Raw genomic sequence first — 15,583 nt, 5'->3', positions numbered from 1 at the left:
CATATATCATCTGCAGCCCAAATGTCATAGTAATATGCTACATGAAATTTGTAAACTTCCTGCTTCTACTTTCCCGAACGTACATTTCTCTGACGCACATTTCCCTTCTCTTTCTTTCTTGACAAGAGTCACTACCATCAATACTCTAGTTTCCACCAGTCTGGATTATGGCAACAACCTGGCTAGATCCATCACCTAAAAAGAGCAATCACAGGGTCCCTTTCACCCGGCAACCTAGAAGTATGACAAGACCATATGTTGTATTTCAGTATCTTCAGTTGAGGCCTTAAAACAAGAAAGGCCAATTTAAATGAAAATTGGATCTTCCTCAATATAACAAGGGTCAGGAGGGTTCCTTCATAGATCGGATTGAAACCATTTCACCTCAGAGACTGTCCTCTTGCACAATGTCTCTCTAGCAGCTTGGGGGTTCTTAGGCCTTCCTAGCCTTTGGCTTAATTGTCTGAGTTCATATTGTTTAAGAGGAGTTTTGGCACCCCTTCCGGGCAAACCATTCTTCTGTGTAGATCTTGATGCAGGCTTTTTTGGAGTAAAGTCTTTCAAGCAGAATGCCCAGTGGATGTAGCCTACAGCGAGAGTTAGAGAAAGGACCCCAGGGTTTGATCCTGACTGGGCTTCCTCCTGATTGCTCTCCCCTTAACCATCTGATTTCAAATTAATCTCCCATTGTTGTTTCGGTCTCTTCCGACTGCCTGGTCCTGCCTAGAGCCGACTGGGCCTGTCTGAACCTTCATGCAATGGCTATCCAAGAGATTGCTTTCTGCCTTCATCTCTGTAATTCCTTCGCTAGCTGACGTCCTTGCCGCTTTCTCTACGAGCCCTCCTTCCTCTCCTAATTTTACACTCTTTTCCTCCTCTCAGGGTGTTACCACCTGGCGTGCTCTTGTTTCTTTGCCTGCTGTTACCTCCTCCAACCCACCTGCCCCTCTGAGCTTTATCTCATCCAGGCTACCTCCTTATCCCCTTTATGCTACAAGCTCAACCTTCTCCATACCTCCTTTACAACAAAATAATCCTTTCTTCACGTCCTCTGTATCAATCTCCCCCCCTTTGATGTTACCTCTTCTGCGTCACTTCCAGCCTCTTTCCCCTTGGTATTCACCAGCTCCTCCTGCACCCTTATTCTGACTATCCCCTCTTGGCTTATACTCTCTTTTCCTGTTATTAATTACATTCTCCTGCAACTGCCCTTCTTCTGTTGTTACCAGCGCCTCTATCACCCCTTTAACTCTCACCACATCCTCCTATCTTCTTCTTCTATTTTCGGGACTAGTTTCTGGTGATAATAAAGTAAAGTTGGAGATAAGGAAAATATTAAAAATGTCCCATCTAGACAACACATTTGGGTAATTGCTGAGACAACCAAAGACTCTAACAGTTTGCTATTTGACTGAACCAGGATTAGAGGCCAGTGTTACACCCAAGTATTTAAACTTGTCTACCTTTTACAATTTTTTCCCTGAAATAAACCATTGGGGGTTTGGTTTAGTCGACTTCAATCTTTGACGTTGCTTTTCATTAACCACCAGAATCTTTGATTTATCTGCGTTCAAGGCCAAGTCTAGCTTCTGACAATAGTCTTTAACAGCAGTAAGGCCACGCTGTAGGCCTATCAGGGTATAGTCAATGAGAACAATGTCATCTGAAAACAAAGGATATTTGAAAGCCACAGATCCCAATTTAGCTGGGTTAACTCTGATGTCTAAGTGCCAGATTCAAATCTGAAATATATAGACTAAATAAAAAGGGTGCCAGCACGCAACCTTGACGCAGCCCTCAATTAACAGGGACCCAATCAGAATAGGATCCTGCCTGATCCAGGCATACCAGCAGCCTATTTTCAGAATGTATAGCAATCAGTAAAGGCCCCTCGGACATGCCTGGTTATAAATGTATTTCCATAGGGTAGTTCTACAGACACAATCGAAAGCCTTAGAGACGTCCTATACTAATTATACAGCCCGAGTAAATAAAATAAGATGAGTGAATGGGCAGGCTTCACAGACAAGTAATTATTATTAGCCATAGGTAAGACTAGCTGGGAAGTTTTCAGAGTTTGACAGTTTTTGATATTTCTTTCCAGATGTTAAACAAAGCAATATGCATAGATTTGTGTTCTATGTTCAAACAGTACCACCAAAAGCTTTTACTCTTAATACTATTGTAGTCAGCTACATAGGGACCCAACATCTTCACAAATAATAAACCATATTCACAACATTCCGTTAGTAAGTGTTGAGCAGTTTCTAAGAAATTTGTTAAACCACAGAATCAACATCTCCTCCTCTGTTTTGGAATTCCTAGCTCAGGTGGATGGCTGCCAGAACAGGTAATTTACCAGTTCGTAAAATTAAAATAAACCTGTGTAGCTCTGGTGATGGACACAAGAGTAAGTAACTGTGAGGGGATTTATAATTGTGGGATAGCTGTTCAATAAGAGGGTGATAGCTATTCAGCGAGGCAAGATGGATGTAGTTCCACCAATCCCATTGCGCCAGCTTATGTGTAGCATTAGTCATTAAGTCATGTAGGTTATTTTGCCAATTTGGTTTCCATCCTATCCTTTCAAAGCAGTTATACGTCAGGTATACTAGAGGCTACCGATTGGAACGATACACTAGTTTCCCTAAAAGTTGTAAGAAAGGGCAAACCCGTTCTTTACGTGATTTCAGATAAAATACAAGTTGCCTTTTCAGAGCCATGGCGGATAAAGATTTAAGACCCAGTTTCAGATGAATAATTTCTACGAGGATACTTGGAACCAATACCAACATTTTCTGATAAAATGTACCCTCCAGTATATCTAGCCAGGTGTAATCTTGCATACAAACGGCCTCCAGTCCGTACAATACCGAGGTGCAAAAGCTCTGTTTGTAGAGAGTAAGAATTCCCTGAAAACTATAACCTGAGGCTGCTTTAACACATCTGTAAATCATATTCAGCTTGATTATTGCATTTCCACTTTTTTGCTGCGATCACGCCTCTATAATCCACTTTGGTGGTAAATTCTAAACCTAGATATTTAAAAGCTGAGACTTGTTCAATATGGTTTCCATTTATGATCATTTTAGGGACAGGTGCGTGTTTATGTGAAAAATGCATGAGTTTGGTCTCCTTGTAGTTCATAATTAAATCGTGATCTTTAGAGAATCTCTCAAGCTCAGCCATTGATCTTTTAAGGCCAGCAAAAGTATGGTCGAGTAAGACCAAATCATCAGCGTATTAAAGACATGATACTTTCACTCCCATGATATTAGGGGGCAAGTATTAACCTGCTCCAGTACATCTGGCAATTCTGCTATATATTTATATTAAAGAGCAGTGGTGCAAGCGCACACCCCTGTTTTACCCCTCGGCTAGTTCTAACCGGAGCAGACACTGTTCCGCTGCTGTCAAGCCTAATCTGAACTGAGGTGTTCTCATACAGTCCCTTAATAGCCAGTAAGAGATATCACGGGCAGCTCAGACGTTACATTTTGGCCCATAGTTAGTTTCTATTTACCATGTCAAAGGCTGCCCGAAAGTCAATCATGGCCACATGAAGACCCTGGTTGGCCTTTAATCTTAGCAGTTTTGGTTATAGAGTTTAATAGCCAAAGACAATGGGAGGAGCCCGAACCCACGCAAAAGTTTTTCCTGGAACTTACTTAGGAGTCCCATTTGGAGAGTCTATCTAGAATTGATGACGCAAACATTTTTCCAGTTGCATCGAGCATGGCCAACAGCCTATAATTCTACAGGGAGGACCCCCACTTGTAGATTGGCACTAGTATCCAACAACGCAGGAATCAGTCCTTCATTGCATACCTTTGAAAACAAAAGGCATATCAGCTCTCCCCAAAATACTGGTTAATTCCTTATGATAACATTGGGGAGGCCAGTTCGGGCCAGGTGCTCTAGAATCTTTGAGCCAATTTCTGAGTCTGCTTGGTCAAAACGTATATTTAATTTGGCCAATTGGACCTATTTGATCACCTGTGTATATGTATGTTTCATTGAAAGCATTACTAATGTACCTGAGCCATTCTTGTTCTCCACTTCGCCACACCACATGAGAGGTAGATTTAGAGTTAAAGGTGCTCAATAGTTTCCACAGTTTACAAGTGTCTCTGGTCTTAGCTATAGAGACTAGATACTGCCACTGGGCATTTCTGCCCGAGGTAATCCAGTCCTTCACCCATCTCTGGTAGCTGTTTTTAACGGTTCGTGATGCACCTTTTGCCACTGTCTTTATATGGACTTTTTCTTAATCTCGCCTAATTCCCATTTTAGGCGTTGTTTGGCCTCTCTAATAGTTTTATCAAAATGGTATTTCTTGGTCAAGTTATTTAATATAGTATAATAGGATTTTTGAACCGCCAGGCCAGCAGTGCATTCAAAGATTAATGCTTTGATGCCATTGGCAGTTAGGCAATCTGCTTGGCACAACAGGTTATCAGAGTTGGAGATGAAGTTCTTACGCCCTTTCTCGATACTTCTATCTGTCCATCGCAGTTTATTGCCAGAAGGGTTCATTGCCATCTGCCCAACCTGACCTTGAAATTTAGTGCAAGGGGGACCTTCAATGTGATGGGTAAGTATAGCATGATCACTGTATCTAGCTTCCACTATTTTGAGCTTCCAAACAACAGAGAGAGCAAGAGCATTACAAAAAAAGTAATCCAGTGTCGAGGTATTAGCCCCAGCTCTCCAGGTACTCTTTCCTGGTACATCATCTAACACCCGTCCATTCAGCAAATAACACTCCCATTCCAGCAGAGTATCAACCCATATTTTTCCCTACACAGATTTTGCTTGGGTGCTTGTTACTGACTTGCTTCTCACAAAATCTGTTTCTGTTATTTCATGATGACAATAACATTGGGTGTTAAAATCGCCCCAGAGGAAGATTTGATCTTGTGCTACTAAATTTTTGATGTTACAAATCAGTCCAAGGACAGTCTCCATATTATCAATCATGTTTTAGCCAAGCCTGGATGGTCATAAATATTAATACCATTTATCCCATAGTCGGAATTAGGAGAACTCACTCTAACTCCAAGTATGGAAGAGTTTTCATTGCCAATCAATAATCTCACAGCATTTAGGTGATTTTTGACACCAATAACGAGGCCTCCATATGGGCGGCCTCTCAGCCGTTTGTTAGCCTTAATTTGAAAAATGTGGAAGCCATCCACCAACAGCTCATTGAAGAGTCAGCATTCCTGCAGAAGCAAGATATACCTCTTCATCAGCAATTTTAACGACCCTCCAGCCTCCAGCAAATGGGAAAAACTCTTGGTATTCCAAGTCGAGATTGCCCAATCTCAGTTTCCAGTTTTAGTGGCACATTTGTTGTTTGAAATTAACCAATTTAAAATGCCCAATATATTCCCTTGTAAAAACCTATTGCCATTGGTGTGTGCCTCTGTATTGGCGATCAGGCTAATCTTTTCCTACATTGATCTCATATCATGCGCCTTACGTTGTTTAGGTGTTAATGACTCCTCTGTTGCATCAAGCTCATAGCCAAGCTCTGCTTATTGATCTTTATAGGATCTAACTATTTGTGCGGTTTCATTCGTACAGCAGTGCACTCTGCTCAACTGATGTTTTGAGTTCCTAAGTGGCTCGATATATTCGAAATCGTTGGTGTCACGGATTCTTAATGGTAGAATTTTCTGAGTCAGTGACAGAGGGCCTCATTACACGGTAGGTGGTAAGGGTTTACCGGTACCGGTAAGGGCACCGGTACTGGTAAACCCTTACCACCTTACTACGAGGTCCCTTTGCGGGACCCGACCTTAACGACTGGTGTAGACCAGCCGTTAAAGTTGGGACCCGCAAAGGGACCTTGGTGCTAATTACGGTACCGCAATTTGCGGTACCGTAATTAGCTCCTTCCCCATTCCCATTGAGCCCTATGGGTCAAAAATGGGAATGGGGAAGGGCCATGGAGAAAGGGGGAATTACCGCCCCACCAACCTTGGAATGGGGTGGTAATTCCCCTTTCCTCCATGGTGGTACCGGTATGGTACCTAATAGCACCATGGTTTACCGCATTCCGTGTAATGAGGCCAAGAGAGTCTGATCTATTAATGTGAGGGTTACATTTTGGTTTTCCCTGAGATCGCTTCTTGATCGTGATCGTTTGTGGAAGCTCGGTTATAACTACTTTTAAGGTTTTATCTGAAATGATATTCTCATTAGGGGCCTGTATCGCTAGCAGAGGATCATAAGAGCCACCAGTTACATAATACTTCACTTGTGTGACAGCATGTTGGACAATGAAGGGGGCAGAGGCTGCAATAGGCCGGTATTATGGTCAGATTGATAATTCCGCTCAATTTGACATTCATCATTAAGAACCCAACTGGCTAACGTGCCTTTAGCCCTGGCCACCTTCTTACGCTTGCCATTGATCTTAATATTCTTCTTTTTGTTGTGTATTTACATCAGATAAATCGATTAAACATAATTAAGGTTATATCAATCAATAATGCTAACTACCTCAGCTGTAACTACCTCACCCTGTTGAATAAGATTAGTAGAAGTATAAAGGACTGCCGCAGCAATTGGGGTGTCTTTTCCTTATCCTTGTCAACTTTAGATGGCATGTTATTTGTCAAAACTGAAACTTCGTCCAAAATGTTACCGCACATTTTTAGAACAGCCTTCATTGCAAATTGTAAAACTGATAATTGGGCTTGGGTCTCCACCTGATGGCATGTTTGTTCTGCGGGAGAGGTAATTATTGGATCATCTTCATCCAAAGGACAAAGATTAGGTGAGGCTGATAGTCTATGGTCATTATTAGCACTTGTGTTATGTTCGTGTTGCTGGCTCAGTGTTGTAGTGTCTACTGTCATAGTCGCTCTTGGCAAAACTATGTCAGTGTCCTCCAGCACCCCGTGATATATGTGCTTGAGGTAACTGTAGTTCCGGGGCCATGGAATCACGTTTGATATAACATAAAGCCAGGAGTGAGTGGCTATTATCCATAGCAGAAAAAGCGAGTTCTGAATGTGTGAGGTTGTCCTCCATTCTAGGTGCCACATTGACCGAAATTACATTAGCAGTCGATGGGGGCAAGAACACAGCCACAGTTTCAGGCAAAAAATAAGAGTCAATCGTACCAGGCCTGGCGTCCTTAGTTTGTTTCCTACTAGGTGAGCTAGTAGCTTGTATTTTCAATGAGCTCGCTTTGTTCACCCTTGCCCGTTCTCGGGCTCCATTTCCCGCTTGTATTTCTGTATAAGGTACATTTTTCCCCAAGTTATAGTTGTGAGCCCTTGGGCGCACTTTGCCAGGCATTTTGCTTTCCACACAGATGTCAGACCAGAGCACTCACCAGCGGTGCTTAAAAATTGCAGAGTCCAATTATGAAAAGACATTCATTCTGTGTTAGCCTAAACTGACTCATTTGAAACTCATGTTCAGTCTCTATTTTGTTTCTTCGCCCCTTCGAATGGGTTTTCATTTCCATGCATAAAATGCTCACTGCCTGAAGTGCGGAAAACGTGTCTCTGCAAGGAATGCTTACTTAGCTAAATGTTTTTGCCAGCTGTGAGCCTTGAACAGGCAGGCACGAACACAGATAACTGATAGTTTACGTCTTCCTGGCTCCTGACTTCCGAAGTCAATTTTGCGACTAATGTTTAGAAAACCTAATGTGCAATGCACATTCTAGGAAAGGAAGAATGAATTGAACTACCAAGCCAAAATGCAGAACAACCTTTTGGTCAAAGACAAACACAGATAAGGTATGCAAAGAATGTCTCCTTGCATTGGGAACAGGGTGAACCGCGCTGCTCCGAAAACAGTAAATTGTACAGACATAATGTAGACTGAGGACCCATGGGTTTTCGCAGAAAATGTATATGTTACACAGGTCATAAACTATCTATTATGCAACAACCGAGCAATCCTGAAGTGTACTTAAGACTGACTGGCCGCCATTTAATTTCTCTATGACTGTCCACAGACATAGTTGAACCTGAGACTGCTTGAAGCGAAATAAACTCTTGTTAATGTTTGAATCGCGACTGGTGTTCTTTATTTGCAGTAACTCATTTTGAGATTTACACAATTAGAAAGGCAGTTCACTGTTATATTTATGAAATTCATAACTGTAAAGTCACTAAGAAATGTTAATAGTAGTATGTAAATATCTTTAAAATGCTACAGTAAAACAGCAGCCACTGTCTTTGCCACTACAAACAGATAGCTGCAAGGCACTCAGAGAGTTGTTATAATCAGGGACAAGTAAGTCCCATGCGATAGATCGGTAAAATTGCAGACAAAAGATTCATCCATGTGCATAAAACACTTTGGGCCTCATCACAAGTTGGGTGGTAGCCCTTAAATGCGGCAATAACGTTACTGCCACATTTACCGCTCCGCCAGATCACGACCATGCAAAATTACAGCCGGACCCAAAAGTACTGGCATTAATACAACTGGCGGTAGTACAGCCGACGTTATTCCAGCCGGCGATAACACCGCCGACAATACAGTGCGTTATCACAGACCTATCACAACCCCATTTCCAGCGCTATTACCGCCCAAAAACCGGCATTAATACAGCTAGATTTACCCCCAGTCTCCAGCTGGAGGTAAATGAACCCAGGTGCCAGGAATAAAGTCACAGGTGCATACTATGCACACCAGAGGGCTACAAAAGACACACCCAGGCCCCAAGCACACATTTCAACACCATGCTGCCATTCTGTGCTGGGAGCTTTGACTTTAAGTTCTACATGCTGCGCCTGGAGCTACAGATGCTGGACAACTAGGGCAGGGCACAGGTGGGTGGAGGGGGGTGGAATGAGGGTGAGGAGGCGGAAACCAGCCCCCAGCAAGGCGTGCACCCATTCCCAGGATCAGGCTATCCCCCTGGGCCCTCAGTGACATGCAGCTAGTAACTGAGTACCGGCTGGATCGTGCTACCATCACAGAGGGAGCAGGATTTCCATCCGCACAGAGGTGCCCCCTCTGGTTAAGCTGGTGGCAGTCCTGCAGTTCCTAGGGACATGCAGCTTCCAGCACTGGATGGTCCAGTCGACATTCAGTGCAGTCCTGGGCCAGGTGCTGGATGCCCTGCTGCACCATGTAAACCTGCACATGGCACTGCCCACCACCCAGGCACAGGTGAATGACCTCAAGGCACGGTTCTATGGCATTGCACAAGTGCCCAATGTCACTGCAGCCATCGAATGCACCAGTGTTGCATTGGTGTAGCTCCATGCCCATGAGGCAGTATTTCAGAACCGCAAGCGCTACCATTCATTGAATGTGCAGTTGACCCGTGGGCCTGACCTAAACATCAGCCACTGCCCGCTACCCTGGATCCACCCACAACTCCAGAGAGCTATGCAACAGCACACTTCCGGCCTACATGGAGAGGCACAGGGGACAATGGACCTCGGTAGTGGGCGAGTACAAACCCTGATCAAAATGCATGTTTAAGCTGAAGTAAAAAGGGGGGTATCGCCACAGGAAGCATTGCATGGCAAGAGGAGGCACTGTCAGCACCTCTGCAGCATCTGCATCATTAAGGGGGGCATCCCGCATGCATACAGCCACCACACATGGACCATACCTGGACCTACACATGGTGATGGACACACATCGCTGCAAACACAACTACACATGGTACCACAATGACCAGAATGCACCTGGAATGTGCTCCACTGCAGATCCACACCCCATCACCCAACAGTGAGTCCACCCAGGGCCCCAGATAGGATTCCGAACTGAGAGGATACCACTTCCAATACCCTAAAGCACTGTGTTAATAAAATATTGAGGATTGTACATGTACATGAACATCAGAGGGAGAGTATCCCATTAGAGCATTGAAACATGTATCAACTGTTAAACCAAATTGTTGGTGCAATGCACATTTACCATCATCCAGTAAAACAGGTACATCAAAAAACAAATGCCTACTTACCCAGATCAGGCCGTCATAACAGTAGCACCATCCTGTGGGACTCCATGCACCACTGGCCCAGCCATATCAGAGGAGTGTTTCAGGTTGAACTCTGGGCACACGACTCCCACTGCCCCTTGCGCGACAATGGAAGGGAATATTTCTACACTCTATTACAGGTACAAACTGTGAGTCCATGCCCATTCATGATGAGTACACGTGGCCCATGCACCCCCTTACCTGTAGTGCCGTGTCCACCCGTGCCACCGTGGCCATCCCATGTGCAGTCAACCATCATCCCCACAGGACAGCCACCTCAAAAACACAGGGTGCATGTACACGACAAATAATGCATGGCATGAAACTGGAAGGACGGACACCCATCACACATTGCATGGCCCTGCCTCTCACAGGAATGTCCCCGGTGCGTTATGGCTGAATGTACTGAATCTGTAGACCCACGCATGGTACAAATGCATGAAGTTGTTATCCCATTGCATGCAGGTGACTCGAGATACCTGAAGCTCACCTGGCTGATGAGCCCTGTGTGTGACCCTAGAACACCACATGACCATGCCTACAACCATGTCCACAGCTGGACAAGCATCTGCATTGAACGTGCTTTTGGACTTTTGAAGGCACAATGCAGGTGCCTGGATTGCACTGGAGGGTCCTCATGTATGCCCCGGACAAAGTACGCAAAATCGTCTTGGCATGTGCAATGCTGCACAACATCTGCCTTAGGCTGAATGTGCCCTTACTCCCTGATGCAGAAAGGCAACACCCAGGGGCTGATGATGACGACGACCATGTGGCCGGAGCCAGGCCAGATGCATGCAGGGATGAGGTGAGGGAAGGGAGGCTGACCCGACAGGCACTGATTGACAATTATTTCTTAGCACAGTGACTGGACACATAACACAACCTGCACATTTTGAATGAAGAACACTAGTACACAGTCATGATTGTCCTTGCATTTTGACTGTATGTGAAACTAAACCCCTCTCCCTGCCCCCACCCACCAACAACTCCCCTGCACACAGTCCCCCTTCCCCCACCCACCACCAACTCCTCTGCACACATTCCCCCCCCACCCAAACATTTGTCCATGTGATGGCCCCTTAGGCCAACAGTACACAGTCCAATCGCTGACTACGTGGCCCCTTCCCATGTACACTGGATTCTGGAGAGCGCTGTGGCAGCCTGCGCTGTGACCTCCGTCGTTGGGTTCCTTGTTGGGACTCCTCAGTGGGGGTGGTGGAGGTAGATGGGATGGAGGCAAGGATTAGTATTTGCTGCCGGAGGAGGTTGTTGTTGTTGTGCATTTGTTCTGCGAATGCAGAGAGCCCCTCTCATGGCTCCCTTACATTCTGCAAAAAACCTGTGAGGGATGCTGTGCATGCCTCCACCACCTTCCTAGTGCGGGCATTGTCCCTGACCATGGTCTTTGTAGCACCCTTAAGACACGGCTGATGGCCTTCACATGCCAATGTCCTCTGGCAAGTCCCTCAATCCTCAGCTGACGTGCCTCTATGACGACAAGTCGCGCCATCACTGCAGCCACGGATCAGTAGGGGTTGTTGGGGTGGGGCTGCAATGCCTGGGGGGGTCTGTCCTACCTGGGGGGCTGTCCTGCCTGGGGGTGCTGTCCTGCCTGAGTTGGCTGTAGCGCTTGTGGGAACTGTAGCGCCTGGGGGAACTGTAGTGCCTGGTGGGGCTGTAGCGCCTGGTGGGACTGTCCTGCCTGGTGGGGCTGCCTGATGATGAGGCATATAAGGGTGTGTCCTGGTCATCCAGTGGGTGTAGGCGTGACAATCACGTGCCCGGGACTGTGGCCTTGAGCTGTGCACTTCCACACGGTCAAGGCTCTCTGGTGGTGTGCCGATTTCAGGCACTTGCATGTGTTCAGGTAAGGGGGGCCGCAGATGCCTGCTGATCGTCACTGCTTGCCCCTCCCTTCTCCTGTGCTGTTGATATTGGGGCAGCTTCAAAAGCCTCCTCTTGCTCGGGCCTCGTGTGTTGTGTCCTCGGTGTTGGTGTGGTCCTGGAGGGCTGGGCCATTGGTGTTGGCCCTCGAGTGTTTGGCCCTTGGTGGTGACGTTGCATTACAGCTGGCGTTTCTAGTTCAAGAAGGAGGGTTACATGCTCAAAAGGGGATGAAGCAGTTAGTAGTTTGATAAGAAGGAAGACTCTCCTACCGAAAGTTACTATACAACTGTTGCAGAAACGCCAGCGCAGACTGCGCCGACTGCGATCACCTCAGCTCCAACTCTGCATAATAATACATAATAATACAACACTTTACAATTGGTAATCGTAAAATAAACAAAACGATCACAAGTAAGCAATTTGGAAAAGGTACTTTTTAAGCGCCTTTGTGAATTCAGGAAAGGAGGGAAGGAGGACAGCTGAAGAAAAGGCTTGAACTGAGAAAACAGCAGGCTTAAAATAAGGACTGCGCAAAATATCAACGTTCCTGGTCTTCCTCGAACACTGGCTATTCGCAAGGCAGCAACACATTGCTGTGTTATAAAATAAGGAGTGAGGAAAAGGAGGATGCGCAGTAGCGAGGGACACACGGGTTTGAGGGGAATTTAAGAGTGGAGCTTGCAGTTGTACACACAGGGGAGGAAGGGATAAACACCACTGCAACTTTCTTCAAAGCAGTTAGGGAAATGTACAAATCCATGTGTCAGCAACTGAATCCAGTAGAAACTATTTGGTATTTCAATAAGGGCCCCCTGCGTTCAGGTAAAGCATCCTGTTTTTAATTGGGATATTGCACGTTGTTCCATGTAAGCTGTGCGTAGATCAGTGTATTGGATATTGCCGCTGACATCAGTGAAATGATTTCTACAGGATCCTTTTGTAGCATTTGGGTTTGGAGCCAATGGACTTTAAATGACCTAAAACAGACATTTTATGAAGTAAGCAGTAAGTTTTAATTTGAATTATCATGGACTTTGTTTAGACAACGTATATAGAAACCTTAACGTTGGCATTTATGTCTGCGACGTAGACAGTACCCATACCTCTGCCCGAACAATCCATCCACCCGATAACCTAAACATTCATCTGCCTGTCCGTCCATCCATCCATCTATCCATCTGCCACCAATGACTTACTCTTTTTTTCACGCAGTATTGTATACATTGGGCATGAGTTATGTCGCCAAATGTCCTTGAAGTGCCAAGATTCTAATTACACGCATATTAGTTTCCAGAATTTTGTGTATTGTTAGTTTGTACATTTTGGGAAGGGGTTGCACTTTTGCTGATAATTATAATTGTTTTTTTTATAACGTACTTACTACCAAAGAGGTTTCTAAGCTCAGACCTGGGATTCGAACCTGTGTTGCTCTGCGTCGTCTTGCTTCCAAGAGGCGGGCGTTGCCACTGAGCTATACTACCCAACATAGTAGTTTCAGGTAACATAGTAACCAATGAAGACAGTTAATATTTTCCTATTTTAATAAACTAGAGTTTATTTAATGTTTACTTGTAATGTGTTTAATCTTATTTTTCAGGTTGTGATGTTTGTATTCAATTATTGAACGGTCCACAGCTGCCCTCTAGATGGCAGCAGTGCAAAGTTAATGCCAATTACCTGGCAGGCAGTCTGATGTTTAAGACTGTTGGTATATGCCATTGAGTGGGGTGAGCTTCGGAGCTACCCTGAGGTGGCTGTATATTAAGAACGAAGGCGCCTGCCCTCCCAGTCGGCCTGCTTCTGCTTTCTATAAGAAGACAGTGCAGAAGAGTGGTCACTGAGACCTGTACGCATTTAGTTTTAGGTAACAACCTTTCAGATGAACCGTTACGAGAGGCAAAACCAATCACAGAATGTAAAACAATTCACTCAGAGGAAGGACCAATCATGGGCACGCTTAGAAAACCAGCTACTGGCCTTGCCAAATAAAAAGGGCTGGAAAATGCCAGGGAAGGGTGAAAACTGGGAGGAATAAAACATGTTTTTATCTGCTCTCTGGATACATGGGGAGACATCTATGTACTGAAGAGAGGAACAAGGGACAGGTCCTACACACCTGAAGGTTGTATGCTTCTAAGAAGAAGCCTGAGAGGAACAGCCCCACGGCACGAGGGTGAGAATATCATCTGCCTGAAAATGACATTGAATGAGGGCCTGAAAAACCTAAGAGAAGCCTGAGAGAATCAAGGATGGTTCAGAGACCGAAGAGAATTCTTTAAAAACCAAAGGTCATAGAAAGATCTAAGAGAATCAAAAATCATGGAGAGGCCTAGGAAGATTGGTAGGCAAATGAACCAAGAAGCAGTGGAGAGGCTTAACAAATCTGTGCTGACAAGATATACTGCAGAAGGCAGAACAGTGAATAAACACAGGAAGGAACTGCCCAGGAAAGCTTTTGCTGTACTTTATTTTGACCAGGGATAGATTTTAAAATAATAGGCTTATGAGCTCTATTGTACAAACTTGGAGAACACTTTTGTTTTAGCTTGGAGTTAGCCTGGAGGCTAGAGGACTATAAAGAATAGGTTTTTACTTTCTGTTGGCCGTAACCTTGGACTTTGCTTGTCTAAAACATTAGGTTTAAAACTTTTATGTTAAAAGATATCATCGCTCAGGTGCAGGAAGCACCTCTGAGAATCAGTTTTGAGCTATCCCATTCTTTAAAGGAGTTTATTAAGGATGTTCCAATTGTTTGTAGAATATTTCCCTAGTACCTACAGACGTTCATCCAACCCAAGACCTTACATCTTGAATATTAATAAAACAAACTGTGAAACTGTATCTGTGTAGTATGATGTGTCTTGGCTCAAGTGTGGCTGTCCGTAAATAAGGATGCCGGTAGCAACGTACCGGCACTCTTTCCAGACTGCCACACTACAAGCCTGCCTGCAGGTGCCGTTGCGCCTGGAAGGTCTGACCTGCTGGGCACAACAGTCCCAGTAGGCAGACTTGTCACGGAAGCACCAGCACCGTTAGAAACGGTGTTGGTGCTTCCGTCTCCCCTCTCCTATGGAGTCCTATGGGGCTCCATGGGAATGGGAAACAACATTTTCCGGCGCCTGACTTCCCGAGTCGCTGCGACTTGTAATGTCCCGGTGGTACCGGGAAGTCAAGTGCCGGTAAACTGTTACGAGTTTGGCAGCAACCCGCCGGTAGTACTGGCGTGTTACCGCCAGACTCGTAATGAGGCCCATTGTATCATTGTTTTTGCAGATGTAAATTGTGTACTTGGCATGAGTTTGTGTTCTTTTGACAGGGGAAGATTGAACGTTTGTCGGCATGTGGTTCATTATTACACAATTTATTTTCTTTGCGTTCATTTCTTTTAGTTTTATTTTCCTTTTTTCATTCTGTTATGTTGTTTTGAAGTTAAGGACAGTCTTAACAACTGTAAGATCTTCCTATTTTTTGCAGGTGCATCAACATATCATCTACATCGCTGATTATACGTTGATATGCACGGTGGTGGGCTGTGACTGGTAATAAGTTATGTTTTACACTGTACGAGTCACCACATAGTGGTCTTAAAGCACCAGGTGCACCACTGATGTTGCAAATTGTATTTTGTTCAATGCGTTTCTTTTTTAGAGGTGCGCAATGTTTTCAATCACTTACTGGATATCATTGTGTGTCTATTGCCCCATGTTTGAGGACTTCCTA

The 15,583-nt window shown here is 44.9% G+C and overlaps 1 protein-coding gene across 1 annotated transcript in view; it reads right to left on the bottom strand.

The window, feature by feature from the left end:
- The window catches only part of AS3MT (arsenite methyltransferase), a 1,233,739-nt gene that overhangs the window by 17,920 nt on the left and 1,200,236 nt on the right, over positions 1 to 15,583 (bottom strand). The gene's annotated exons all lie outside the window — the stretch shown is intronic.

This window comes from Ambystoma mexicanum, chromosome 8 (assembly GCF_040938575.1).
Source record: "Ambystoma mexicanum isolate Mex_15411 chromosome 8, UKY_AmexF1_1, whole genome shotgun sequence".
NCBI classification, from domain to species: domain Eukaryota; kingdom Metazoa; phylum Chordata; class Amphibia; order Caudata; family Ambystomatidae; genus Ambystoma; species Ambystoma mexicanum.
Note: the sequence above shows the minus strand (reverse complement) of the source record. Positions and strands in the feature narration are given on the sequence as shown.